General features: G+C 47.8%; 26 non-coding genes across 26 annotated transcripts; all 26 read left to right on the forward strand.

Moving 5' to 3' along the window:
* Positions 1–691: 691 nt before the first annotated feature.
* Trnas-cga (transfer RNA serine (anticodon CGA)) lies at positions 692–773 on the forward strand. The gene has a single exon. It is a non-coding gene; the product is annotated as a tRNA-Ser (tRNA).
* Positions 774–1,463: 690 nt separating this feature from the next.
* On the forward strand, positions 1,464–1,545 carry Trnas-uga (transfer RNA serine (anticodon UGA)). The gene has a single exon. It is a non-coding gene; the product is annotated as a tRNA-Ser (tRNA).
* A 576-nt stretch (positions 1,546–2,121) lies between these two features.
* On the forward strand, positions 2,122–2,194 carry Trnaf-gaa (transfer RNA phenylalanine (anticodon GAA)). Its single transcript has one exon. It is a non-coding gene; the product is annotated as a tRNA-Phe (tRNA).
* Positions 2,195–2,732: 538 nt separating this feature from the next.
* On the forward strand, positions 2,733–2,805 carry Trnak-uuu (transfer RNA lysine (anticodon UUU)). The gene has a single exon. It is a non-coding gene; the product is annotated as a tRNA-Lys (tRNA).
* A 137-nt stretch (positions 2,806–2,942) lies between these two features.
* Positions 2,943–3,024, forward strand: Trnas-cga (transfer RNA serine (anticodon CGA)). The gene has a single exon. It is a non-coding gene; the product is annotated as a tRNA-Ser (tRNA).
* A 4,009-nt stretch (positions 3,025–7,033) lies between these two features.
* Trnaf-gaa (transfer RNA phenylalanine (anticodon GAA)) lies at positions 7,034–7,106 on the forward strand. Its single transcript has one exon. It is a non-coding gene; the product is annotated as a tRNA-Phe (tRNA).
* A 537-nt stretch (positions 7,107–7,643) lies between these two features.
* On the forward strand, positions 7,644–7,716 carry Trnak-uuu (transfer RNA lysine (anticodon UUU)). The gene has a single exon. It is a non-coding gene; the product is annotated as a tRNA-Lys (tRNA).
* A 137-nt stretch (positions 7,717–7,853) lies between these two features.
* Positions 7,854–7,935, forward strand: Trnas-cga (transfer RNA serine (anticodon CGA)). The gene has a single exon. It is a non-coding gene; the product is annotated as a tRNA-Ser (tRNA).
* Positions 7,936–11,946: 4,011 nt separating this feature from the next.
* Positions 11,947–12,019, forward strand: Trnaf-gaa (transfer RNA phenylalanine (anticodon GAA)). The gene has a single exon. It is a non-coding gene; the product is annotated as a tRNA-Phe (tRNA).
* Positions 12,020–13,208: 1,189 nt separating this feature from the next.
* On the forward strand, positions 13,209–13,290 carry Trnas-cga (transfer RNA serine (anticodon CGA)). Its single transcript has one exon. It is a non-coding gene; the product is annotated as a tRNA-Ser (tRNA).
* Positions 13,291–13,988: 698 nt separating this feature from the next.
* Trnas-uga (transfer RNA serine (anticodon UGA)) lies at positions 13,989–14,070 on the forward strand. The gene has a single exon. It is a non-coding gene; the product is annotated as a tRNA-Ser (tRNA).
* A 576-nt stretch (positions 14,071–14,646) lies between these two features.
* On the forward strand, positions 14,647–14,719 carry Trnaf-gaa (transfer RNA phenylalanine (anticodon GAA)). Its single transcript has one exon. It is a non-coding gene; the product is annotated as a tRNA-Phe (tRNA).
* A 1,187-nt stretch (positions 14,720–15,906) lies between these two features.
* Trnas-cga (transfer RNA serine (anticodon CGA)) lies at positions 15,907–15,988 on the forward strand. The gene has a single exon. It is a non-coding gene; the product is annotated as a tRNA-Ser (tRNA).
* A 698-nt stretch (positions 15,989–16,686) lies between these two features.
* Positions 16,687–16,768, forward strand: Trnas-uga (transfer RNA serine (anticodon UGA)). The gene has a single exon. It is a non-coding gene; the product is annotated as a tRNA-Ser (tRNA).
* Positions 16,769–17,344: 576 nt separating this feature from the next.
* On the forward strand, positions 17,345–17,417 carry Trnaf-gaa (transfer RNA phenylalanine (anticodon GAA)). The gene has a single exon. It is a non-coding gene; the product is annotated as a tRNA-Phe (tRNA).
* Positions 17,418–18,600: 1,183 nt separating this feature from the next.
* Trnas-cga (transfer RNA serine (anticodon CGA)) lies at positions 18,601–18,682 on the forward strand. Its single transcript has one exon. It is a non-coding gene; the product is annotated as a tRNA-Ser (tRNA).
* A 698-nt stretch (positions 18,683–19,380) lies between these two features.
* Trnas-uga (transfer RNA serine (anticodon UGA)) lies at positions 19,381–19,462 on the forward strand. The gene has a single exon. It is a non-coding gene; the product is annotated as a tRNA-Ser (tRNA).
* A 576-nt stretch (positions 19,463–20,038) lies between these two features.
* Positions 20,039–20,111, forward strand: Trnaf-gaa (transfer RNA phenylalanine (anticodon GAA)). Its single transcript has one exon. It is a non-coding gene; the product is annotated as a tRNA-Phe (tRNA).
* A 536-nt stretch (positions 20,112–20,647) lies between these two features.
* Trnak-uuu (transfer RNA lysine (anticodon UUU)) lies at positions 20,648–20,720 on the forward strand. Its single transcript has one exon. It is a non-coding gene; the product is annotated as a tRNA-Lys (tRNA).
* Positions 20,721–20,857: 137 nt separating this feature from the next.
* Positions 20,858–20,939, forward strand: Trnas-cga (transfer RNA serine (anticodon CGA)). Its single transcript has one exon. It is a non-coding gene; the product is annotated as a tRNA-Ser (tRNA).
* A 698-nt stretch (positions 20,940–21,637) lies between these two features.
* Trnas-uga (transfer RNA serine (anticodon UGA)) lies at positions 21,638–21,719 on the forward strand. Its single transcript has one exon. It is a non-coding gene; the product is annotated as a tRNA-Ser (tRNA).
* A 576-nt stretch (positions 21,720–22,295) lies between these two features.
* Trnaf-gaa (transfer RNA phenylalanine (anticodon GAA)) lies at positions 22,296–22,368 on the forward strand. The gene has a single exon. It is a non-coding gene; the product is annotated as a tRNA-Phe (tRNA).
* Positions 22,369–22,904: 536 nt separating this feature from the next.
* On the forward strand, positions 22,905–22,977 carry Trnak-uuu (transfer RNA lysine (anticodon UUU)). The gene has a single exon. It is a non-coding gene; the product is annotated as a tRNA-Lys (tRNA).
* Positions 22,978–23,114: 137 nt separating this feature from the next.
* Trnas-cga (transfer RNA serine (anticodon CGA)) lies at positions 23,115–23,196 on the forward strand. The gene has a single exon. It is a non-coding gene; the product is annotated as a tRNA-Ser (tRNA).
* A 698-nt stretch (positions 23,197–23,894) lies between these two features.
* Trnas-uga (transfer RNA serine (anticodon UGA)) lies at positions 23,895–23,976 on the forward strand. The gene has a single exon. It is a non-coding gene; the product is annotated as a tRNA-Ser (tRNA).
* A 576-nt stretch (positions 23,977–24,552) lies between these two features.
* Trnaf-gaa (transfer RNA phenylalanine (anticodon GAA)) lies at positions 24,553–24,625 on the forward strand. Its single transcript has one exon. It is a non-coding gene; the product is annotated as a tRNA-Phe (tRNA).
* The last annotated feature ends 238 nt before the right edge of the window (positions 24,626–24,863 follow it).

Genomic DNA, 24,863 nt, shown 5'->3' on the forward strand with positions numbered 1-24,863 from the left:
AATGCAACTACCGCTGACAACAAAAATGACTCTCTCCTGTAGCTGTTCTGGTTGCCTAGTGCATGCCATAAGAGGAACTCACTAGACAACTAACTCCCTTAGAAGCAAAAGAATCAAAAAAGTCCTACCGACTGCGTTTCCTTTTTCTGTCAGGTGGTGAAGAAGGTCTTCAACGGAACCGTGAAATGAGCGAAAACGTGGGAAACATTGCATTCGAAATTCTTGTGAATTTTCCAACTGGCCAGTGAGGGTCGACTAAACACGTAAATTCTCTGCTCCAACGTATGAGCCGTAACGACTGCTGTAATTTGTTGTTGCATCGTGTGTCAGCAGTCTTCGATAGTGTGTTACGAGCTTAGCGCGATAAGTCTGTAGACAGCATTCAGGCGACGTTTTATTAGTAACTGCTCCATGCAGCGATTGCACAACAGTAAAGGACATGAGTGAATGTATCGTGGGGGGTTTCGCAGCCTCGTGCGAGCCCGGACAGCTCAGTCGGTGGAGCATAGGGCTTTTTAACCTAAGGGTCCAGGGTTCAAGTCCCTGTGTCGGCGGAAATTTTAATACTTTGGTAGCGATTCGTCTGGTAGCGGTGGAAACGCTACGGAAAATAATGCAGCTACGCCGTCTTCTGACACCACAGTGCTTGAAACGTTAGCAGTTGCATGTGTCGGCAGAACCCGCGCTAGCGGCAGTCGTGGCCGAGTGGTTAAGGCGTCTGACTCGAAATCAGATTCTCTCTGGGAGCGTAGGTTCGAGTCCTACCGGCTGCGTGCGATTTTGTGTAAAGAGGAGCAAAAATTTTCGCACACACGTGACATGCGTGGGCGAATGCGGGTGCAAACCAGTGACGCCATTCTCAACAAGACGAAAATTTCCGTTTAAGAATACTGAGTTTCGCGACGACCGCTTCTTACTGTGGTTATCGGTTGACCTCGCACTGACGCTGGGACTGCAGAAAGCCGTCGCTGAGATCGTGAGTACACAGATGTGCTTGAAAGTGTTGGACAGAGCGAACATTCATTTCTTTTTAAGAATCGCAATTCAATCATTCGAGTGCGGCAAAAGCAGTGGTGCAGCGTTTCTTTTCTTATGATCTCGCAGCTGCTTGGAAGTATGTCCATCGTTTAAGACGACAGAAAAGTAGCGTCAGCGGTGCGTCAGTGGGAAGTCGGTGAAGTCGCCATTGGAGCCATAAGCCAGCAATTACGACATGCGAATCACTCGGACACCACGCAGCTGTACGATAATGCTCGTGCGTGGGCCCGCATAGCTCAGTCGGCAGAGCGGTAGGTTCTCAATCAAATGGTCCTGGGTTCAAGTCCCTGTCTGGGCGAAAATTATTACATTTTGGAAACGGCCAATGGAAACCTTACAGAAATGAGTGAGGCCACGCCGCTTTCTGCCATCAGATTGCTTCTAAAGATGGCAGTTTCCGTTGTCGGGAGACATTTCCGCCACCAGCAGTCGTGGCCGAGTGGTTAAGGCGTCTGACTTGAAATCAGATTCCCTCTGGGAGCGTAGGTTCGAGTCCTGGCGACTGCGAAAATTTTCTCGCTCTCAGAAGAAGGACGTTCAGCTGCATCCTAGCGGTTGCGTCTCCACTAAACACGTGGATCGCCAGCAATGTGCAGGGTGCAGCGCTACAGTCGCGCCCAGAAGCCACAGCTCATCTCCTCGTCTCACAGCCGTCCACCAGGTGTCAGTGCAAGTGTCACCTCTCTGGGCAGTGCAGATGTGTCCATTTTAGCTTGCAGACGATGACGTGTAGCAATTTATGAGCTAGCGCAAGTCAAATGTTTTACCGTGTGTATCTGCTAGATGCTGCCTCTCACACGCTGGAGAGGCTCACTGCTTCTTGTGTCTCGTTCTTTGCACACGAGTTGCACGTGGCATCGATATAGCACAGGTTTTCTAGCGTCAGCGAAGTCAATATTACATGAATCGAGTCGAAGTGTTTGCTTGTTACGATGATGGAAGCAGAAGAAATGTGTGTGGTACTTCACTGCATCTGCTGCTCGCCTTTCAGCGTCCCTGTGTCTTATCAGATGAAGATGACTGTGAAATTGGCGACGGGGCAGAGGTCAACGAAGACGTGCAAAACAGAGACGTTCAACGTCAGCCGAAATAGCTCAGTTGGGAGAGCGTTAGACTGAAGATCTAAAGGTCCCTGGTTCGATCCCGGGTTTCGGCATGCATTCGTTTTGAAGCTGACGCCAATGGAATTGCTCTGAGTTTGTGATAATGTAACTACCGCCGAGAACAAAAATGACTCCCTCCTGTAGCTGTTCTGGTTGTCCAGTGCATGCCATAAGAGGAACACAGTAGGCAAATGCCTGGGAAGCAAGAAAATAAAAAAAAAGTCCTACCTATTGCGTTCCCTTTTTTGTGTCAGGACGTGAAGAACGTCTCCAACGGAACCGTGAAATGAGCGAAAACGTGGGAAACATTGCATTCGAAATGCTTGTGAATTTTCCAGTTGCCCAGTGAGTGTCGACAGAACACGTAAATCCTCTGCTCCAACGTATGAGACGTAACGATTGCTGCAATTTGTTCTTGCGTCATGTGTCAGCATTCTTCGATAGTCTGTTACGAGCTTAGCACGATAAGTTTGTAGACAGCATCCAGGCGACGTTTTATTAGTTACAGCTCCATGCAGCGAGTGCACAACAGTAAAGGACATGAGTCAATGTGCAGTTGTGTATCGTGGAAGGTTTACAAACGTCTTGTGAGCCCGGATAGCTCAGTCGGTAGAGCATTAGGCTTTTAACCTAAGGGTCCAGGGTTCAAGTCCCTGTCCGGGCGGAAATTTTAATACTTTGGTAGTGATTCGTCTAGTAGAGGTGGAAACACTACGGAAAAGAATGCAACTACGCCGTTTCCTGACACCACAGTGCTTTAAACGGTAGCAGTTGCATGTGTCGGCAGAACTCGCGCTACCGGCAGTCGTGGCCGAGTGGTTAAGGCGTCTGACTCGAAATCAGATTCCCTCTGGGAGCGTAGGTTCGAGTCCTACCGGCTGCGTGCGATTTTGCGTAAAGAGCAGCAAATATTTTCACACACGTGAACGCGGATGCAAACCAATGACGCCACTCTCAACAAGACGAAAATTTAAGAATACTGAGTTTCGCAACGGCCGCTGCTTCCTGTGGCTACCGGTTCACCTCGCACTGACGCTGGGACTGCAGAAAGCCGTCGCAGGCCCACGAGTGCGCTCCCGTCATTTTCTCGCGCCGACGCCGAGTTTGTGAGTACACAGATGTGCTTGGAAGTGTTGGACAGAGCGAACATTCATTTCTTTTTAAGAATCGAAATTCAGTCATTCGAGTGCGGCAAAAGCAATGGTGCAGCGTTTCTTTTGTTAAGATCTCGCAGCTACTTGCAAGTATGTCCACCGCTTAAGACGACAGAAAAGCAGCGTCAGCGGTGCGTCAGTGGGAAGTCGGTGAAGTCGCCATTGGAGCCATAAGCCAGTAATTACGACATGTGAATCACTCGCACACCACGCAGCTGTACGGTAGCTCAGTCGGTAGAGCGTTAGGTTTTCAACCAAAGGGTGTTGGGTTCAAGCCCCTGTCTGGGCGAAAATTAATACACTTTCGTAACGGCTAATGTGCTGGCAATGGAAACACTAGAGAAAAGAGTGAGGCCACGCCGCTTTCTGCCATCGGATTGCTTCTAAAGATGTCACTTTCACTTGCCGGAAGTCGATATTGCCACAGGCAGTCGTGGCCGAGTGGTTAATGGCAGCTGATGGTCGCCGGCTTACCTTACAGAATCAAATAACCCATGAACTTACCTGCTACTATGAGACCTTATATGCTGTGGCTGATTCTGATCCGGTTGATAATGACGAGATTTTAACTGCTATCCCATCAGTTTTAACAGAGGACCATAATACGGAATTTTTAGCTCCTTTTACTGCAGACGAAATTTCAGCTTTTATTGCTTGTTCACCATCTCACAAATCTCCTGGTCCGGATGGCCTTCCTAAGGAGTTTTTTGTTCGCTTTTGGCCTATTATAGGGCCTGTTTTTACGGATATAGTAAATGAAATTTTGAATGGTGGCTCAATTCCAGCCGATTTCAAGAGAGGTACGGTTGTCCTGATACCGAAAGCTGCTGGTTTGAAGACAGCTAGTGACTTTCGTCCTTTAACCCTTTTAAATTTTGATTATAAGACGGCTGCTAGGGCTGTTAATGCACGTCTATCCCTCTTGCTTACACCTGTGATAACTCCTTGTCAAAGCTGCTTTCCGGGGCGCTCCATCTTGACGCCTCTGGCGGGGTATCGTGATATTGTGTCGATTGTCGCTGTCACCAATATTTCCTGTGCGCTTTTATTTGTTGATTTTAGTAAGGCTTTTGATCGTGTGTCCCATTCGTTTTTAGAGCTTCTGCTGCGCCGACTCGGTTTTAATGAAAAGGCGCTGCTGGTACTTAAGAATATGACGACTGGCATTTCTGCTAAGATTGACATTAATGGCCAGCTGACGAAGGTCATTGATATTAAACGTGGCGTCCCGCAAGGTAGCCCTTTATCCATGACCCTTTATGCTCTCTCCCTTCAACCACTCCTCACACGTCTCAACTCGACACTTCGTGGTCTTACGATCTCTGGGGTTACCCAGACAGCAACAGCTTATGCTGATGATTTGGTTGTTTTGCTTCGTTCCGCCGCAGAAGTGCCGCTGTTGAAAATGGAACTAGATAAATTTTCTGCAGCCTCAGGTTCTCGTATTAACCCCCGTAAAAGCAAACTCCTGAATTTGCGGGGCTTTGAACGTGTGGTTATTCCGTGGGTTATGGCTGTTGAACACCATACACATTTAGGTATCTATCTTGAACGGTGTCCTCTTCGTATGGCTGCAAAAAATTGGCAAGTGGCCATTTCCAAGCTTCAAGGTGTTTTATTCGAACACTCATGGCGTTCGATACCGCTACTGCAAAAAAAGCGTGTATTAGACACTTATGTTTTATGTAAAGTATATTACGTTGCTCAGTTGTTTCCGCTTCCCCGAATGCAGGGTGCAAAAATGGTCCAGCTTATTAACAGATATATTTGGCGGGGGCACATTTTTAAATTACGTTGTGATGTTTTTACGAAGCCGCGTCTTGAGGGCGGCTTGTCGTTCACCGATGTCCGTGTCAAGGCTGCTGCCCTTTATGTTAAGCGAACCCTCCATCTTTTATTTTCTGAGTCCCCGACTGTTACTTCGCGATTACTCCATGTCGTTCGTCCTGAGAGCTTGTCACCGCCTATTAACGTAGGGTCTCTAAATGCGAAGCTACGACATGTTCGGGACTTCTACATTGAGATTAGTTACCTGGATCTCCACTTACAACGTCGTCCTGTTTTTACTACGCGAACACTGCTTGCCAAATGGCACAGGTCGTTTTCTTCCAACCCGATTGTTTTGCAGTATCCCCGTTTTAATTGGCGTAACATATGGACGAATATTAGCTTACCCGTTCATTCAGCAACTGTTGCCTCCCTATGGTATAAGGTGGTTAATCAGCTGATTCCTACGAACGTACGACTTCATCGTATAGGTTTATGTGTCTCTCCGCTTTGTCAAACGTGTGGTTGTGTTGATACGCTCCCACACCGATTTACCTGCGCTGACCGTCTTCGCATGTGGTACTGGCTGCGCCGACAATTGGCGTTACTCACCAGGAGTTCGGAATCGGCATTTACAACTGATATCCTCTGCTGGCCGGACACGGTTTTTTATCCCCGGACAAAGAACAACACCATTATGTGGCTTCTTGGCCGTTACATTTTTGCAGTGGTTGATGGTGATGGTCTTTCCGATTTTATTTCGTTTATTGGTTACATGCTTCATGAGTACTGGACGCAAAAATCTTTCCCACATCTTAAGAGGGACTTTGCGAATATGCTTAGTATTGTTTTCGAAAAGCAGGGGATTGGTTAAGTTTCCACTTCTATTGATAATTACTGCGCCAGATGCATTAATGGCACCGGTATAGGGGCATACTGATCTCACTTCATGATACGGAAGACATTCTCGCTAGTTCTTAGTTCTTTTACCTTCCTGCCAAGCTTTTACCTGTTTGGATAGACGACGCATCATGACCCCCGTGTCCACATATAAGTATCATAAGACTCTGAACCAAGGACAATTACTACGTCTTGGTGCGACTGTGCTTCAGTGCAGGGAGGAGGAGACGTCATGGCCAGGCCTCGGGATTCGACCCCTGCCCAACACGCCTCCACCGAGCTGCAAGGAGACAAAAAAAAAAGATAAAAAAAAAGTGGTTAAGGCGTTAAAAAAAATGGATAAGGCAAAAAAAAAATGGATAAGGCATCGGTCTCCTAAACCGGGGATTGTGGGTTCGAGTATAAAAAAAAAAAAAAAAAAAAAAAAGTGGTTAAGGCGTCTGACTTGAAATCAGATTCCCTCTGGGAGCGTAGGTTCGAGTCCTGCCGACTGCGAAAATTTTCTCGCTCTCAGAAGAAGGACGTTCAGCTGCATCCTAGCGGTTGCGTCTCCACTAAACACGTGGATCGCCAGCAATGTGCAGGGTGCAGCGCTACAGTCGCGCCCAGAAGCCACAGCTCATCTCCTCGTCTCACAGCCGTCCACCAGGTGTCAGTGCAAGTGTCACCTCTCTGGGCAGTGCAGATGTGTCCATTTTAGCTTGCAGACGATGACGTGTAGCAATTTATGAGCTAGCGCAAGTCAAATGTTTTACCGTGTGTATCTGCTAGATGCTGCCTCTCACACGCTGGAGAGGCTCACTGCTTCTTGTGTCTCGTTCTTTGCACACGAGTTGCACGTGGCATCGATATAGCACAGGTTTTCTAGCGTCAGCGAAGTCAATATTACATGAATCGAGTCGAAGTGTTTGCTTGTTACGATGATGGAAGCAGAAGAAATGTGTGTGGTACTTCACTGCATCTGCTGCTCGCCTTTCAGCGTCCCTGTGTCTTATCAGATGAAGATGACTGTGAAATTGGCGACGGGGCAGAGGTCAACGAAGACGTGCAAAACAGAGACGTTCAACGTCAGCCGAAATAGCTCAGTTGGGAGAGCGTTAGACTGAAGATCTAAAGGTCCCTGGTTCGATCCCGGGTTTCGGCATGCATTCGTTTTGAAGCTGACGCCAATGGAATTGCTCTGAGTTTGTGATAATGTAACTACCGCCGAGAACAAAAATGACTCCCTCCTGTAGCTGTTCTGGTTGTCCAGTGCATGCCATAAGAGGAACACAGTAGGCAAATGCCTGGGAAGCAAGAAAATAAAAAAAAGTCCTACCTATTGCGTTCCCTTTTTTGTGTCAGGACGTGAAGAACGTCTCCAACGGAACCGTGAAATGAGCGAAAACGTGGGAAACATTGCATTCGAAATGCTTGTGAATTTTCCAGTTGCCCAGTGAGTGTCGACAGAACACGTAAATCCTCTGCTCCAACGTATGAGACGTAACGATTGCTGCAATTTGTTCTTGCGTCATGTGTCAGCATTCTTCGATAGTCTGTTACGAGCTTAGCACGATAAGTTTGTAGACAGCATCCAGGCGACGTTTTATTAGTTACAGCTCCATGCAGCGAGTGCACAACAGTAAAGGACATGAGTCAATGTGCAGTTGTGTATCGTGGAAGGTTTACAAACGTCTTGTGAGCCCGGATAGCTCAGTCGGTAGAGCATTAGGCTTTTAACCTAAGGGTCCAGGGTTCAAGTCCCTGTCCGGGCGGAAATTTTAATACTTTGGTAGTGATTCGTCTAGTAGAGGTGGAAACACTACGGAAAAGAATGCAACTACGCCGTTTCCTGACACCACAGTGCTTTAAACGGTAGCAGTTGCATGTGTCGGCAGAACTCGCGCTACCGGCAGTCGTGGCCGAGTGGTTAAGGCGTCTGACTCGAAATCAGATTCCCTCTGGGAGCGTAGGTTCGAGTCCTACCGGCTGCGTGCGATTTTGCGTAAAGAGCAGCAAATATTTTCACACACGTGAACGCGGATGCAAACCAATGACGCCACTCTCAACAAGACGAAAATTTAAGAATACTGAGTTTCGCAACGGCCGCTGCTTCCTGTGGCTACCGGTTCACCTCGCACTGACGCTGGGACTGCAGAAAGCCGTCGCAGGCCCACGAGTGCGCTCCCGTCATTTTCTCGCGCCGACGCCGAGTTTGTGAGTACACAGATGTGCTTGGAAGTGTTGGACAGAGCGAACATTCATTTCTTTTTAAGAATCGAAATTCAGTCATTCGAGTGCGGCAAAAGCAATGGTGCAGCGTTTCTTTTGTTAAGATCTCGCAGCTACTTGCAAGTATGTCCACCGCTTAAGACGACAGAAAAGCAGCGTCAGCGGTGCGTCAGTGGGAAGTCGGTGAAGTCGCCATTGGAGCCATAAGCCAGTAATTACGACATGTGAATCACTCGCACACCACGCAGCTGTACGGTAGCTCAGTCGGTAGAGCGTTAGGTTTTCAACCAAAGGGTGTTGGGTTGAAGCCCCTGTCTGGGCGAAAATTAATACACTTTCGTAACGGCTAATGTGCTGGCAATGGAAACACTAGAGAAAAGAGTGAGGCCACGCCGCTTTCTGCCATCGGATTGCTTCTAAAGATGTCACTTTCACTTGTCGGAAGTCGATATTGCCACAGGCAGTCGTGGCCGAGTGGTTAATGGCAGCTGATGGTCGCCGGCTTACCTTACAGAATCAAATAACCCATGAACTTACCTGCTACTATGAGACCTTATATGCTGTGGCTGATTCTGATCCGGTTGATAATGACGAGATTTTAACTGCTATCCCATCAGTTTTAACAGAGGACCATAATACGGAATTTTTAGCTCCTTTTACTGCAGACGAAATTTCAGCTTTTATTGCTTGTTCACCATCTCACAAATCTCCTGGTCCGGATGGCCTTCCTAAGGAGTTTTTTGTTCGCTTTTGGCCTATTATAGGGCCTGTTTTTACGGATATAGTAAATGAAATTTTGAATGGTGGCTCAATTCCAGCCGATTTCAAGAGAGGTACGGTTGTCCTGATACCGAAAGCTGCTGGTTTGAAGACAGCTAGTGACTTTCGTCCTTTAACCCTTTTAAATTTTGATTATAAGACGGCTGCTAGGGCTGTTAATGCACGTCTATCCCTCTTGCTTACACCTGTGATAACTCCTTGTCAAAGCTGCTTTCCGGGGCGCTCCATCTTGACGCCTCTGGCGGGGTATCGTGATATTGTGTCGATTGTCGCTGTCACCAATATTTCCTGTGCGCTTTTATTTGTTGATTTTAGTAAGGCTTTTGATCGTGTGTCCCATTCGTTTTTAGAGCTTCTGCTGCGCCGACTCGGTTTTAATGAAAAGGCGCTGCTGGTACTTAAGAATATGACGACTGGCATTTCTGCTAAGATTGACATTAATGGCCAGCTGACGAAGGTCATTGATATTAAACGTGGCGTCCCGCAAGGTAGCCCTTTATCCATGACCCTTTATGCTCTCTCCCTTCAACCACTCCTCACACGTCTCAACTCGACACTTCGTGGTCTTACGATCTCTGGGGTTACCCAGACAGCAACAGCTTATGCTGATGATTTGGTTGTTTTGCTTCGTTCCGCCGCAGAAGTGCCGCTGTTGAAAATGGAACTAGATAAATTTTCTGCAGCCTCAGGTTCTCGTATTAACCCCCGTAAAAGCAAACTCCTGAATTTGCGGGGCTTTGAACGTGTGGTTATTCCGTGGGTTATGGCTGTTGAACACCATACACATTTAGGTATCTATCTTGAACGGTGTCCTCTTCGTATGGCTGCAAAAAATTGGCAAGTGGCCATTTCCAAGCTTCAAGGTGTTTTATTCGAACACTCATGGCGTTCGATACCGCTACTGCAAAAAAAGCGTGTATTAGACACTTATGTTTTATGTAAAGTATATTACGTTGCTCAGTTGTTTCCGCTTCCCCGAATGCAGGGTGCAAAAATGGTCCAGCTTATTAACAGATATATTTGGCGGGGGCACATTTTTAAATTACGTTGTGATGTTTTTACGAAGCCGCGTCTTGAGGGCGGCTTGTCGTTCACCGATGTCCGTGTCAAGGCTGCTGCCCTTTATGTTAAGCGAACCCTCCATCTTTTATTTTCTGAGTCCCCGACTGTTACTTCGCGATTACTCCATGTCGTTCGTCCTGAGAGCTTGTCACCGCCTATTAACGTAGGGTCTCTAAATGCGAAGCTACGACATGTTCGGGACTTCTACATTGAGATTAGTTACCTGGATCTCCACTTACAACGTCGTCCTGTTTTTACTACGCGAACACTGCTTGCCAAATGGCACAGGTCGTTTTCTTCCAACCCGATTGTTTTGCAGTATCCCCGTTTTAATTGGCGTAACATATGGACGAATATTAGCTTACCCGTTCATTCAGCAACTGTTGCCTCCCTATGGTATAAGGTGGTTAATCAGCTGATTCCTACGAACGTACGACTTCATCGTATAGGTTTATGTGTCTCTCCGCTTTGTCAAACGTGTGGTTGTGTTGATACGCTCCCACACCGATTTACCTGCGCTGACCGTCTTCGCATGTGGTACTGGCTGCGCCGACAATTGGCGTTACTCACCAGGAGTTCGGAATCGGCATTTACAACTGATATCCTCTGCTGGCCGGACACGGTTTTTTATCCCCGGACAAAGAACAACACCATTATGTGGCTTCTTGGCCGTTACATTTTTGCAGTGGTTGATGGTGATGGTCTTTCCGATTTTATTTCGTTTATTGGTTACATGCTTCATGAGTACTGGACGCAAAAATCTTTCCCACATCTTAAGAGGGACTTTGCGAATATGCTTAGTATTGTTTTCGAAAAGCAGGGGATTGGTTAAGTTTCCACTTCTATTGATAATTACTGCGCCAGATGCATTAATGGCACCGGTATAGGGGCATACTGATCTCACTTCATGATACGGAAGACATTCTCGCTAGTTCTTAGTTCTTTTACCTTCCTGCCAAGCTTTTACCTGTTTGGATAGACGACGCATCATGACCCCCGTGTCCACATATAAGTATCATAAGACTCTGAACCAAGGACAATTACTACGTCTTGGTGCGACTGTGCTTCAGTGCAGGGAGGAGGAGACGTCATGGCCAGGCCTCGGGATTCGACCCCTGCCCAACACGCCTCCACCGAGCTGCAAGGAGACAAAAAAAAAGATAAAAAAAAAGTGGTTAAGGCGTTAAAAAAAATGGATAAGGCAAAAAAAAAAATGGATAAGGCATCGGTCTCCTAAACCGGGGATTGTGGGTTCGAGTATAAAAAAAAAAAAAAAAAAAAAAAAAAGTGGTTAAGGCGTCTGACTTGAAATCAGATTCCCTCTGGGAGCGTAGGTTCGAGTCCTGCCGACTGCGAAAATTTTCTCGCTCTCAGAAGAAGGACGTTCAGCTGCATCCTAGCGGTTGCGTCTCCACTAAACACGTGGATCGCCAGCAATGTGCAGGGTGCAGCGCTACAGTCGCGCCCAGAAGCCACAGCTCATCTCCTCGTCTCACAGCCGTCCACCAGGTGTCAGTGCAAGTGTCACCTCTCTGGGCAGTGCAGATGTGTCCATTTTAGCTTGCAGACGATGACGTGTAGCAATTTATGAGCTAGCGCAAGTCAAATGTTTTACCGTGTGTATCTGCTAGATGCTGCCTCTCACACGCTGGAGAGGCTCACTGCTTCTTGTGTCTCGTTCTTTGCACACGAGTTGCACGTGGCATCGATATAGCACAGGTTTTCTAGCGTCAGCGAAGTCAATATTACATGAATCGAGTCGAAGTGTTTGCTTGTTACGATGATGGAAGCAGAAGAAATGTGTGTGGTACTTCACTGCATCTGCTGCTCGCCTTTCAGCGTCCCTGTGTCTTATCAGATGAAGATGACTGTGAAATTGGCGACGGGGCAGAGGTCAACGAAGACGTGCAAAACAGAGACGTTCAACGTCAGCCGAAATAGCTCAGTTGGGAGAGCGTTAGACTGAAGATCTAAAGGTCCCTGGTTCGATCCCGGGTTTCGGCATGCATTCGTTTTGAAGCTGACGCCAATGGAATTGCTCTGAGTTTGTGATAATGTAACTACCGCCGAGAACAAAAATGACTCCCTCCTGTAGCTGTTCTGGTTGTCCAGTGCATGCCATAAGAGGAACACAGTAGGCAAATGCCTGGGAAGCAAGAAAATAAAAAAAAGTCCTACCTATTGCGTTCCCTTTTTTGTGTCAGGACGTGAAGAACGTCTCCAACGGAACCGTGAAATGAGCGAAAACGTGGGAAACATTGCATTCGAAATGCTTGTGAATTTTCCAGTTGCCCAGTGAGTGTCGACAGAACACGTAAATCCTCTGCTCCAACGTATGAGACGTAACGATTGCTGCAATTTGTTCTTGCGTCATGTGTCAGCATTCTTCGATAGTCTGTTACGAGCTTAGCACGATAAGTTTGTAGACAGCATCCAGGCGACGTTTTATTAGTTACAGCTCCATGCAGCGAGTGCACAACAGTAAAGGACATGAGTCAATGTGCAGTTGTGTATCGTGGAAGGTTTACAAACGTCTTGTGAGCCCGGATAGCTCAGTAATAATAGGCAACCCTCGAGAAGACGAGCGTTGAGTGCCGTCAACGAGCCGAGATGTCTCACGCAAAGAATAGTGGAAACAAACAATTACAAAAAAAAAACTTGTTGTATATTAAAAAAGTTAAAAAAGATAAAAAACAAAAAACCAACAAAACACGATGAAAATAAAAGTTTTGCAGCAAAGAGTCATCAACAAGGAATGAAACGTTTCCTTTGCTACAGAAGCAACGCACCTTGAACTTTCCGCTGCAGTGACAACACGTTTTCCTTTCTTGATGCAGAAGAAGCGTCCTTTGTGTTCAACGTTCTTTTAATGGCATAGAAGCCAGGCCGAGAAGGCAGAAATTGGCGAGCGCAAGGATGGGTTGAAGGGGAGGAAGGAGACCCAATAAAAATAAAAAAAAAAAATTGAAAAATAACAAAAAAAAAAAAAAAAAAAAAGTCGGTAGAGCATTAGGCTTTTAACCTAAGGGTCCAGGGTTCAAGTCCCTGTCCGGGCGGAAATTTTAATACTTTGGTAGTGATTCGTCTAGTAGAGGTGGAAACACTACGGAAAAGAATGCAACTACGCCGTTTCCTGACACCACAGTGCTTTAAACGGTAGCAGTTGCATGTGTCGGCAGAACTCGCGCTACCGGCAGTCGTGGCCGAGTGGTTAAGGCGTCTGACTCGAAATCAGATTCCCTCTGGGAGCGTAGGTTCGAGTCCTACCGGCTGCGTGCGATTTTGCGTAAAGAGCAGCAAATATTTTCACACACGTGAACGCGGATGCAAACCAATGACGCCACTCTCAACAAGACGAAAATTTAAGAATACTGAGTTTCGCAACGGCCGCTGCTTCCTGTGGCTACCGGTTCACCTCGCACTGACGCTGGGACTGCAGAAAGCCGTCGCAGGCCCACGAGTGCGCTCCCGTCATTTTCTCGCGCCGACGCCGAGTTTGTGAGTACACAGATGTGCTTGGAAGTGTTGGACAGAGCGAACATTCATTTCTTTTTAAGAATCGTAATTCAGTCATTCGAGTGCGGCAAAAGCAATGGTGCAGCGTTTCTTTTGTTAAGATCTCGCAGCTACTTGCAAGTATGTCCACCGCTTAAGACGACAGAAAAGCAGCGTCAGCGGTGCGTCAGTGGGAAGTCGGTGAAGTCGCCATTGGAGCCATAAGCCAGTAATTACGACATGTGAATCACTCGCACACCACGCAGCTGTACGGTAGCTCAGTCGGTAGAGCGTTAGGTTTTCAACCAAAGGGTGTTGGGTTCAAGCCCCTGTCTGGGCGAAAATTAATACACTTTCGTAACGGCTAATGTGCTGGCAATGGAAACACTAGAGAAAAGAGTGAGGCCACGCCGCTTTCTGCCATCGGATTGCTTCTAAAGATGTCACTTTCACTTGTCGGAAGACGATATTGCCACAGGCAGTCGTGGCCGAGTGGTTAAGGCGTCTGACTTGAAATCAGATTCCCTCTGGGAGCGTAGGTTCGAGTCCTGCCGACTGCGAAAATTTTCTCGCTCTCAGAAGAAGGACGTTCAGCTGCATCCTAGCGGTTGCGTCTCCACTAAACACGTGGATCGCCAGCAATGTGCAGGGTGCAGCGCTACAGTCGCGCCCAGAAGCCACAGCTCATCTCCTCGTCTCACAGCCGTCCACCAGGTGTCAGTGCAAGTGTCACCTCTCTGGGCAGTGCAGATGTGTCCATTTTAGCTTGCAGACGATGACGTGTAGCAATTTATGAGCTAGCGCAAGTCAAATGTTTTACCGTGTGTATCTGCTAGATGCTGCCTCTCACACGCTGGAGAGGCTCACTGCTTCTTGTGTCTCGTTCTTTGCACACGAGTTGCACGTGGCATCGATATAGCACAGGTTTTCTAGCGTCAGCGAAGTCAATATTACATGAATCGAGTCGAAGTGTTTGCTTGTTACGATGATGGAAGCAGAAGAAATGTGTGTGGTACTTCACTGCATCTGCTGCTCGCCTTTCAGCGTCCCTGTGTCTTATCAGATGAAGATGACTGTGAAATTGGCGACGGGGCAGAGGTCAACGAAGACGTGCAAAACAGAGACGTTCAACGTCAGCCGAAATAGCTCAGTTGGGAGAGCGTTAGACTGAAGATCTAAAGGTCCCTGGTTCGATCCCGGGTTTCGGCATGCATTCGTTTTGAAGCTGACGCCAATGGAATTGCTCTGAGTTTGTGATAATGTAACTACCGCCGAGAACAAAAATGACTCCCTCCTGTAGCTGTTCTGGTTGTCCAGTGCATGCCATAAGAGGAACACAGTAGGCAAATGCCTGGGAAGCAAGAAAATAAAAAAAGTCCTACCTATTGCGTTCCCTTTTTTGTGTCAGGACGTGAAGAACGTCTCCAACGGAACCGTGAAATGAGCGAAAACGTGGGAAACATTGCATTCGAAATGCTTGTGAATTTTCCAGTTGCCCAGTGAGTGTCGACAGAACACGTAAATCCTCTGCTCCAACGTATGAGACGTAACGATTGCTGCAATTTGTTCTTGCGTCATGTGTCAGCATTCTTCGATAGTCTGTTACGAGCTTAGCACGATAAGTTTGTAGACAGCATCCAGGCGACGTTTTATTAGTTACAGCTCCATGCAGCGAGTGCACAACAGTAAAGGACATGAGTCAATGTGCAGTTGTGTATCGTGGAAGGTTTACAAACGTCTTGTGAGCCCGGATAGCTCAGTAATAATAGGCAACCCTCGAGAAGACGAGCGTTGAGTGCCGTCAACGAGCCGAGATGTCTCACGCAAAGAATAGTGGAAACAAACAATTACAAAAAAAAACTTGTTGTATATTAAAAAAGTTAAAAAAGATAAAAAACAAAAAACCAACAAAACACGATGAAAATAAAAGTTTTGCAGCAAAGAGTCATCAACAAGGAATGAAACGTTTCCTTTGCTACAGAAGCAACGCACCTTGAACTTTCCGCTGCAGTGACAACACGTTTTCCTTTCTTGATGCAGAAGAAGCGTCCTTTGTGTTCAACGTTCTTTTAATGGCATAGAAGCCAGGCCGAGAAGGCAGAAATTGGCGAGCGCAAGGATGGGTTGAAGGGGAGGAAGGAGACCCAATAAAAATAAAAAAAAAAAGTTGAAAAATAACAAAAAAAAAAAAAAAAAAAAAGTCGGTAGAGCATTAGGCTTTTAACCTAAGGGTCCAGGGTTCAAGTCCCTGTCCGGGCGGAAATTTTAATACTTTGGTAGTGATTCGTCTAGTAGAGGTGGAAACACTACGGAAAAGAATGCAACTACGCCGTTTCCTGACACCACAGTGCTTTAAACGGTAGCAGTTGCATGTGTCGGCAGAACTCGCGCTACCGGCAGTCGTGGCCGAGTGGTTAAGGCGTCTGACTCGAAATCAGATTCCCTCTGGGAGCGTAGGTTCGAGTCCTACCGGCTGCGTGCGATTTTGCGTAAAGAGCAGCAAATATTTTCACACACGTGAACGCGGATGCAAACCAATGACGCCACTCTCAACAAGACGAAAATTTAAGAATACTGAGTTTCGCAACGGCCGCTGCTTCCTGTGGCTACCGGTTCACCTCGCACTGACGCTGGGACTGCAGAAAGCCGTCGCAGGCCCACGAGTGCGCTCCCGTCATTTTCTCGCGCCGACGCCGAGTTTGTGAGTACACAGATGTGCTTGGAAGTGTTGGACAGAGCGAACATTCATTTCTTTTTAAGAATCGTAATTCAGTCATTCGAGTGCGGCAAAAGCAATGGTGCAGCGTTTCTTTTGTTAAGATCTCGCAGCTACTTGCAAGTATGTCCACCGCTTAAGACGACAGAAAAGCAGCGTCAGCGGTGCGTCAGTGGGAAGTCGGTGAAGTCGCCATTGGAGCCATAAGCCAGTAATTACGACATGTGAATCACTCGCACACCACGCAGCTGTACGGTAGCTCAGTCGGTAGAGCGTTAGGTTTTCAACCAAAGGGTGTTGGGTTCAAGCCCCTGTCTGGGCGAAAATTAATACACTTTCGTAACGGCTAATGTGCTGGCAATGGAAACACTAGAGAAAAGAGTGAGGCCACGCCGCTTTCTGCCATCGGATTGCTTCTAAAGATGTCACTTTCACTTGTCGGAAGACGATATTGCCACAGGCAGTCGTGGCCGAGTGGTTAAGGCGTCTGACTTGAAATCAGATTCCCTCTGGGAGCGTAGGTTCGAGTCCTGCCGACTGCGAAAATTTTCTCGCTCTCAGAAGAAGGACGTTCAGCTGCATCCTAGCGGTTGCGTCTCCACTAAACACGTGGATCGCCAGCAATGTGCAGGGTGCAGCGCTACAGTCGCGCCCAGAAGCCACAGCTCATCTCCTCGTCTCACAGCCGTCCACCAGGTGTCAGTGCAAGTGTCACCTCTCTGGGCAGTGCAGATGTGTCCATTTTAGCTTGCAGACGATGACGTGTAGCAATTTATGAGCTAGCGCAAGTCAAATGTTTTACCGTGTGTATCTGCTAGATGCTGCCTCTCACACGCTGGAGAGGCTCACTGCTTCTTGTGTCTCGTTCTTTGCACACGAGTTGCACGTGGCATCGATATAGCACAGGTTTTCTAGCGTCAGCGAAGTCAATATTACATGAATCGAGTCGAAGTGTTTGCTTGTTACGATGATGGAAGCAGAAGAAATGTGTGTGGTACTTCACTGCATCTGCTGCTCGCCTTTCAGCGTCCCTGTGTCTTATCAGATGAAGATGACTGTGAAATTGGCGACGGGGCAGAGGTCAACGAAGACGTGCAAAACAGAGACGTTCAACGTCAGCCGAAATAGCTCAGTTGGGAGAGCGTTAGACTGAAGATCTAAAGGTCCCTGGTTCGATCCCGGGTTTCGGCATGCATTCGTTTTGAAGCTGACGCCAATGGAATTGCTCTGAGTTTGTGATAATGTAACTACCGCCGAGAACAAAAATGACTCCCTCCTGTAGCTGTTCTGGTTGTCCAGTGCATGCCATAAGAGGAACACAGTAGGCAAATGCCTGGGAAGCAAGAAAATAAAAAAAGTCCTACCTATTGCGTTCCCTTTTTTGTGTCAGGACGTGAAGAACGTCTCCAACGGAACCGTGAAATGAGCGAAAACGTGGGAAACATTGCATTCGAAATGCTTGTGAATTTTCCAGTTGCCCAGTGAGTGTCGACAGAACACGTAAATCCTCTGCTCCAACGTATGAGACGTAACGATTGCTGCAATTTGTTCTTGCGTCATGTGTCAGCATTCTTCGATAGTCTGTTACGAGCTTAGCACGATAAGTTTGTAGACAGCATCCAGGCGACGTTTTATTAGTTACAGCTCCATGCAGCGAGTGCACAACAGTAAAGGACATGAGTCAATGTGCAGTTGTGTATCGTGGAAGGTTTACAAACGTCTTGTGAGCCCGGATAGCTCAGTAATAATAGGCAACCCTCGAGAAGACGAGCGTTGAGTGCCGTCAACGAGCCGAGATGTCTCACGCAAAGAATAGTGGAAACAAACAATTACAAAAAAAACTTGTTGTATATTAAAAAAGTTAAAAAAGATAAAAAACAAAAAACCAACAAAACACGATGAAAATAAAAGTTTTGCAGCAAAGAGTCATCAACAAGGAATGAAACGTTTCCTTTGCTACAGAAGCAACGCACCTTGAACTTTCCGCTGCAGTGACAACACGTTTTCCTTTCTTGATGCAGAAGAAGCGTCCTTTGTGTTCAACGTTCTTTTAATGGCATAGAAGCCAGGCCGAGAAGGCAGAAATTGGCGAGCGCAAGGATGGGTTGAAGGGGAGGAAGGAGACCCAATAAAAATAAAAAAAAAAAGTTGAAAAATAACAAAAAAAAAAAAAAAAAAGTCGGTAGAGCATTAGGCTTTTAACCTAAGGGTCCAGGGTTCAAGTCCCTGTCCGGGCGGAAATTTTAATACTTTGGTAGTGATTCGTCTAGTAGAGGTGGAAACACTACGGAAAAGAATGCAACTACGCCGTTTCCTGACACCACAGTGCTTTAAACGGTAGCAGTTGCATGTGTCGGCAGAACTCGCGCTACCGGCAGTCGTGGCCGAGTGGTTAAGGCGTCTGACTCGAAATCAGATTCCCTCTGGGAGCGTAGGTTCGAGTCCTACCGGCTGCGTGCGATTTTGCGTAAAGAGCAGCAAATATTTTCACACACGTGAACGCGGATGCAAACCAATGACGCCACTCTCAACAAGACGAAAATTTAAGAATACTGAGTTTCGCAACGGCCGCTGCTTCCTGTGGCTACCGGTTCACCTCGCACTGACGCTGGGACTGCAGAAAGCCGTCGCAGGCCCACGAGTGCGCTCCCGTCATTTTCTCGCGCCGACGCCGAGTTTGTGAGTACACAGATGTGCTTGGAAGTGTTGGACAGAGCGAACATTCATTTCTTTTTAAGAATCGTAATTCAGTCATTCGAGTGCGGCAAAAGCAATGGTGCAGCGTTTCTTTTGTTAAGATCTCGCAGCTACTTGCAAGTATGTCCACCGCTTAAGACGACAGAAAAGCAGCGTCAGCGGTGCGTCAGTGGGAAGTCGGTGAAGTCGCCATTGGAGCCATAAGCCAGTAATTACGACATGTGAATCACTCGCACACCACGCAGCTGTACGGTAGCTCAGTCGGTAGAGCGTTAGGTTTTCAACCAAAGGGTGTTGGGTTCAAGCCCCTGTCTGGGCGAAAATTAATACACTTTCGTAACGGCTAATGTGCTGGCAATGGAAACACTAGAGAAAAGAGTGAGGCCACGCCGCTTTCTGCCATCGGATTGCTTCTAAAGATGTCACTTTCACTTGTCGGAAGACGATATTGCCACAGGCAGTCGTGGCCGAGTGGTTAAGGCGTCTGACTTGAAATCAGATTCCCTCTGGGAGCGTAGGTTCGAGTCCTGCCGACTGCGAAAACTTTCTCGCTCTCAGAAGAAGGACGTTCAGCTGCATCCTAGCGGTTGCGTCTCCACTAAACACGTGGATCGCCAGCAATGTGCAGGGTGCAGCGCTACAGTCGCGCCCAGAAGCCACAGCTCATCTCCTCGTCTCACAGCCGTCCACCAGGTGTCAGTGCAAGTGTCACCTCTCTGGGCAGTGCAGATGTGTCCAGTTTAGCTTGCAGACGATGACGTGTAGCAATTTATGAGCTAGCGCAAGTCAAATGTTTTACCGTGTGTATCTGCTAGATGCTGCCTCTCACACGCTGGAGAGGCTCACTGCTTCTTGTGTCTCGTTCTTTGCACACGAGTTGCACGTGGCATCGATATAGCACAGGTTTTCTAGCGTCAGCGAAGTCAATATTACATGAATCGAGTCGAAGTGTTTGCTTGTTACGATGATGGAAGCAGAAGAAATGTGTGTGGTACTTCACTGCATCTGCTGCTCGCCTTTCAGCGTCCCTGTGTCTTATCAGATGAAGATGACTGTGAAATTGGCGACGGGGCAGAGGTCAACGAAGACGTGCAAAACAGAAACGTTCAACGTCAGCCGAAATAGCTCAGTTGGGAGAGCGTTAGACTGAAGATCTAAAGGTCCCTGGTTCGATCCCGGGTTTCGGCATGCATTCGTTTTGAAGCTGACGCCAATGGAATTGCTCTGAGTTTGTGATAATGTAACTACCGCCGAGAACAAAAATGACTCCCTCCTGTAGCTGTTCTGGTTGTCCAGTGCATGCCATAAGAGGAACACAGTAGGCAAATGCCTGGGAAGCAAGAAAATAAAAAAAGTCCTACCTATTGCGTTCCCTTTTTTGTGTCAGGACGTGAAGAACGTCTCCAACGGAACCGTGAAATGAGCGAAAACGTGGGAAACATTGCATTCGAAATGCTTGTGAATTTTCCAGTTGCCCAGTGAGTGTCGACAGAACACGTAAATCCTCTGCTCCAACGTATGAGACGTAACGATTGCTGCAATTTGTTCTTGCGTCATGTGTCAGCATTCTTCGATAGTCTGTTACGAGCTTAGCACGATAAGTTTGTAGACAGCATCTAGGCGACGTTTTATTAGTTACAGCTCCATGCAGCGAGTGCACAACAGTAAAGGACATGAGTCAATGTGCAGTTGTGTATCGTGGAAGCTTTACAAACGTCTTGTGAGCCCGGATAGCTCAGTCGGTAGAGCATTAGGCTTTTAACCTAAGGGTCCAGGGTTCAAGTCCCTGTCCGGGCGGAAATTTTAATACTTTGGTAGTGATTCGTCTAGTAGAGGTGGAAACACTACGGAGAAGAATGCAACTACGCCGTTTCCTGACACCACAGTGCTTTAAACGGTAGCAGTTGCATGTGTCGGCAGAACTCGCGCTACCGGCAGTCGTGGCCGAGTGGTTAAGGCGTCTGACTCGAAATCAGATTCCCTCTGGGAGCGTAGGTTCGAGTCCTACCGGCTGCGTGCGATTTTGCGTAAAGAGCAGCAAATATTTTCACACACGTGAACGCGGATGCAAACCAATGACGCCACTCTCAACAAGACGAAAATTTAAGAATACTGAGTTTCGCAACGGCCGCTGCTTCCTGTGGCTACCGGTTCACCTCGCACTGACGCTGGGACTGCAGAAAGCCGTCGCAGGCCCACGAGTGCGCTCCCGTCATTTTCTCGCGCCGACGCCGAGTTTGTGAGTACACAGATGTGCTTGGAAGTGTTGGACAGAGCGAACATTCATTTCTTTTTAAGAATCGTAATTCAGTCATTCGAGTGCGGCAAAAGCAATGGTGCAGCGTTTCTTTTGTTAAGATCTCGCAGCTACTTGCAAGTATGTCCACCGCTTAAGACGACAGAAAAGCAGCGTCAGCGGTGCGTCAGTGGGAAGTCGGTGAAGTCGCCATTGGAGCCATAAGCCAGTAATTACGACATGTGAATCACTCGCACACCACGCAGCTGTACGGTAGCTCAGTCGGTAGAGCGTTAGGTTTTCAACCAAAGGGTGTTGGGTTCAAGCCCCTGTCTGGGCGAAAATTAATACACTTTCGTAACGGCTAATGTGCTGGCAATGGAAACACTAGAGAAAAGAGTGAGGCCACGCCGCTTTCTGCCATCGGATTGCTTCTAAAGATGTCACTTTCACTTGTCGGACGACGATATTGCCACAGGCAGTCGTGGCCGAGTGGTTAAGGCGTCTGACTTGAAATCAGATTCCCTCTGGGAGCGTAGGTTCGAGTCCTGCCGACTGCGAAAATTTTCTCGCTCTCAGAAGAAGGACGTTCAGCTGCATCCTAGCGGTTGCGTCTCCACTAAACACGTGGATCGCCAGCAATGTGCAGGGTGCAGCGCTACAGTCGCGCCCAGAAGCCACAGCTCATCTCCTCGTCTCACAGCCGTCCACCAGGTGTCAGTGCAAGTGTCACCTCTCTGGGCAGTGCAGATGTGTCCATTTTAGCTTGCAGACGATGACGTGTAGCAATTTATGAGCTAGCGCAAGTCAAATGTTTTACCGTGTGTATCTGCTAGATGCTGCCTCTCACACGCTGGAGAGGCTCACTGCTTCTTGTGTCTCGTTCTTTGCACACGAGTTGCACGTGGCATCGATATAGCACAGGTTTTCTAGCGTCAGCGAAGTCAATATTACATGAATCGAGTCGAAGTGTTTGCTTGTTACGATGATGGAAGCAGAAGAAATGTGTGTGGTACTTCACTGCATCTGCTGCTCGCCTTTCAGCGTCCCTGTGTCTTATCAGATGAAGATGACTGTGAAATTGGCGACGGGGCAGAGGTCAACGAAGACGTGCAAAACAGAGACGTTCAACGTCAGCCGAAATAGCTCAGTTGGGAGAGCGTTAGACTGAAGATCTAAAGGTCCCTGGTTCGATCCCGGGTTTCGGCATGCATTCGTTTTGAAGCTGACGCCAATGGAATTGCTCTGAGTTTGTGATAATGTAACTACCGCCGAGAACAAAAATGACTCCCTCCTGTAGCTGTTCTGGTTGTCCAGTGCATGCCATAAGAGGAACACAGTAGGCAAATGCCTGGGAAGCAAGAAAATAAAAAAAGTCCTACCTATTGCGTTCCCTTTTTTGTGTCAGGACGTGAAGAACGTCTCCAACGGAACCGTGAAATGAGCGAAAACGTGGGAAACATTGCATTCGAAATGCTTGTGAATTTTCCAGTTGCCCAGTGAGTGTCGACAGAACACGTAAATCCTCTGCTCCAACGTATGAGACGTAACGATTGCTGCAATTTGTTCTTGCGTCATGTGTCAGCATTCTTCGATAGTCTGTTACGAGCTTAGCACGATAAGTTTGTAGACAGCATCTAGGCGACGTTTTATTAGTTACAGCTCCATGCAGCGAGTGCACAACAGTAAAGGACATGAGTCAATGTGCAGTTGTGTATCGTGGAAGCTTTACAAACGTCTTGTGAGCCCGGATAGCTCAGTCGGTAGAGCATTAGGCTTTTAACCTAAGGGTCCAGGGTTCAAGTCCCTGTCCGGGCGGAAATTTTAATACTTTGGTAGTGATTCGTCTAGTAGAGGTGGAAACACTACGGAGAAGAATGCAACTACGCCGTTTCCTGACACCACAGTGCTTTAAACGGTAGCAGTTGCATGTGTCGGCAGAACTCGCGCTACCGGCAGTCGTGGCCGAGTGGTTAAGGCGTCTGACTCGAAATCAGATTCCCTCTGGGAGCGTAGGTTCGAGTCCTACCGGCTGCGTGCGATTTTGCGTAAAGAGCAGCAAATATTTTCACACACGTGAACGCGGATGCAAACCAATGACGCCACTCTCAACAAGACGAAAATTTAAGAATACTGAGTTTCGCAACGGCCGCTGCTTCCTGTGGCTACCGGTTCACCTCGCACTGACGCTGGGACTGCAGAAAGCCGTCGCAGGCCCACGAGTGCGCTCCCGTCATTTTCTCGCGCCGACGCCGAGTTTGTGAGTACACAGATGTGCTTGGAAGTGTTGGACAGAGCGAACATTCATTTCTTTTTAAGAATCGTAATTCAGTCATTCGAGTGCGGCAAAAGCAATGGTGCAGCGTTTCTTTTGTTAAGATCTCGCAGCTACTTGCAAGTATGTCCACCGCTTAAGACGACAGAAAAGCAGCGTCAGCGGTGCGTCAGTGGGAAGTCGGTGAAGTCGCCATTGGAGCCATAAGCCAGTAATTACGACATGTGAATCACTCGCACACCACGCAGCTGTACGGTAGCTCAGTCGGTAGAGCGTTAGGTTTTCAACCAAAGGGTGTTGGGTTCAAGCCCCTGTCTGGGCGAAAATTAATACACTTTCGTAACGGCTAATGTGCTGGCAATGGAAACACTAGAGAAAAGAGTGAGGCCACGCCGCTTTCTGCCATCGGATTGCTTCTAAAGATGTCACTTTCACTTGTCGGAAGACGATATTGCCACAGGCAGTCGTGGCCGAGTGGTTAAGGCGTCTGACTTGAAATCAGATTCCCTCTGGGAGCGTAGGTTCGAGTCCTGCCGACTGCGAAAATTTTCTCGCTCTCAGAAGAAGGACGTTCAGCTGCATCCTAGCGGTTGCGTCTCCACTAAACACGTGGATCGCCAGCAATGTGCAGGGTGCAGCGCTACAGTCGCGCCCAGAAGCCACAGCTCATCTCCTCGTCTCACAGCCGTCCACCAGGTGTCAGTGCAAGTGTCACCTCTCTGGGCAGTGCAGATGTGTCCATTTTAGCTTGCAGACGATGACGTGTAGCAATTTATGAGCTAGCGCAAGTCAAATGTTTTACCGTGTGTATCTGCTAGATGCTGCCTCTCACACGCTGGAGAGGCTCACTGCTTCTTGTGTCTCGTTCTTTGCACACGAGTTGCACGTGGCATCGATATAGCACAGGTTTTCTAGCGTCAGCGAAGTCAATATTACATGAATCGAGTCGAAGTGTTTGCTTGTTACGATGATGGAAGCAGAAGAAATGTGTGTGGTACTTCACTGCATCTGCTGCTCGCCTTTCAGCGTCCCTGTGTCTTATCAGATGAAGATGACTGTGAAATTGGCGACGGGGCAGAGGTCAACGAAGACGTGCAAAACAGAGACGTTCAACGTCAGCCGAAATAGCTCAGTTGGGAGAGCGTTAGACTGAAGATCTAAAGGTCCCTGGTTCGATCCCGGGTTTCGGCATGCATTCGTTTTGAAGCTGACGCCAATGGAATTGCTCTGAGTTTGTGATAATGTAACTACCGCCGAGAACAAAAATGACTCCCTCCTGTAGCTGTTCTGGTTGTCCAGTGCATGCCATAAGAGGAACACAGTAGGCAAATGCCTGGGAAGCAAGAAAATAAAAAAAGTCCTACCTATTGCGTTCCCTTTTTTGTGTCAGGACGTGAAGAACGTCTCCAACGGAACCGTGAAATGAGCG

Source organism: Schistocerca nitens, unplaced genomic scaffold (assembly GCF_023898315.1).
Source record: "Schistocerca nitens isolate TAMUIC-IGC-003100 unplaced genomic scaffold, iqSchNite1.1 HiC_scaffold_385, whole genome shotgun sequence".
Taxonomy (NCBI): Eukaryota; Metazoa; Arthropoda; class Insecta; order Orthoptera; family Acrididae; genus Schistocerca; species Schistocerca nitens.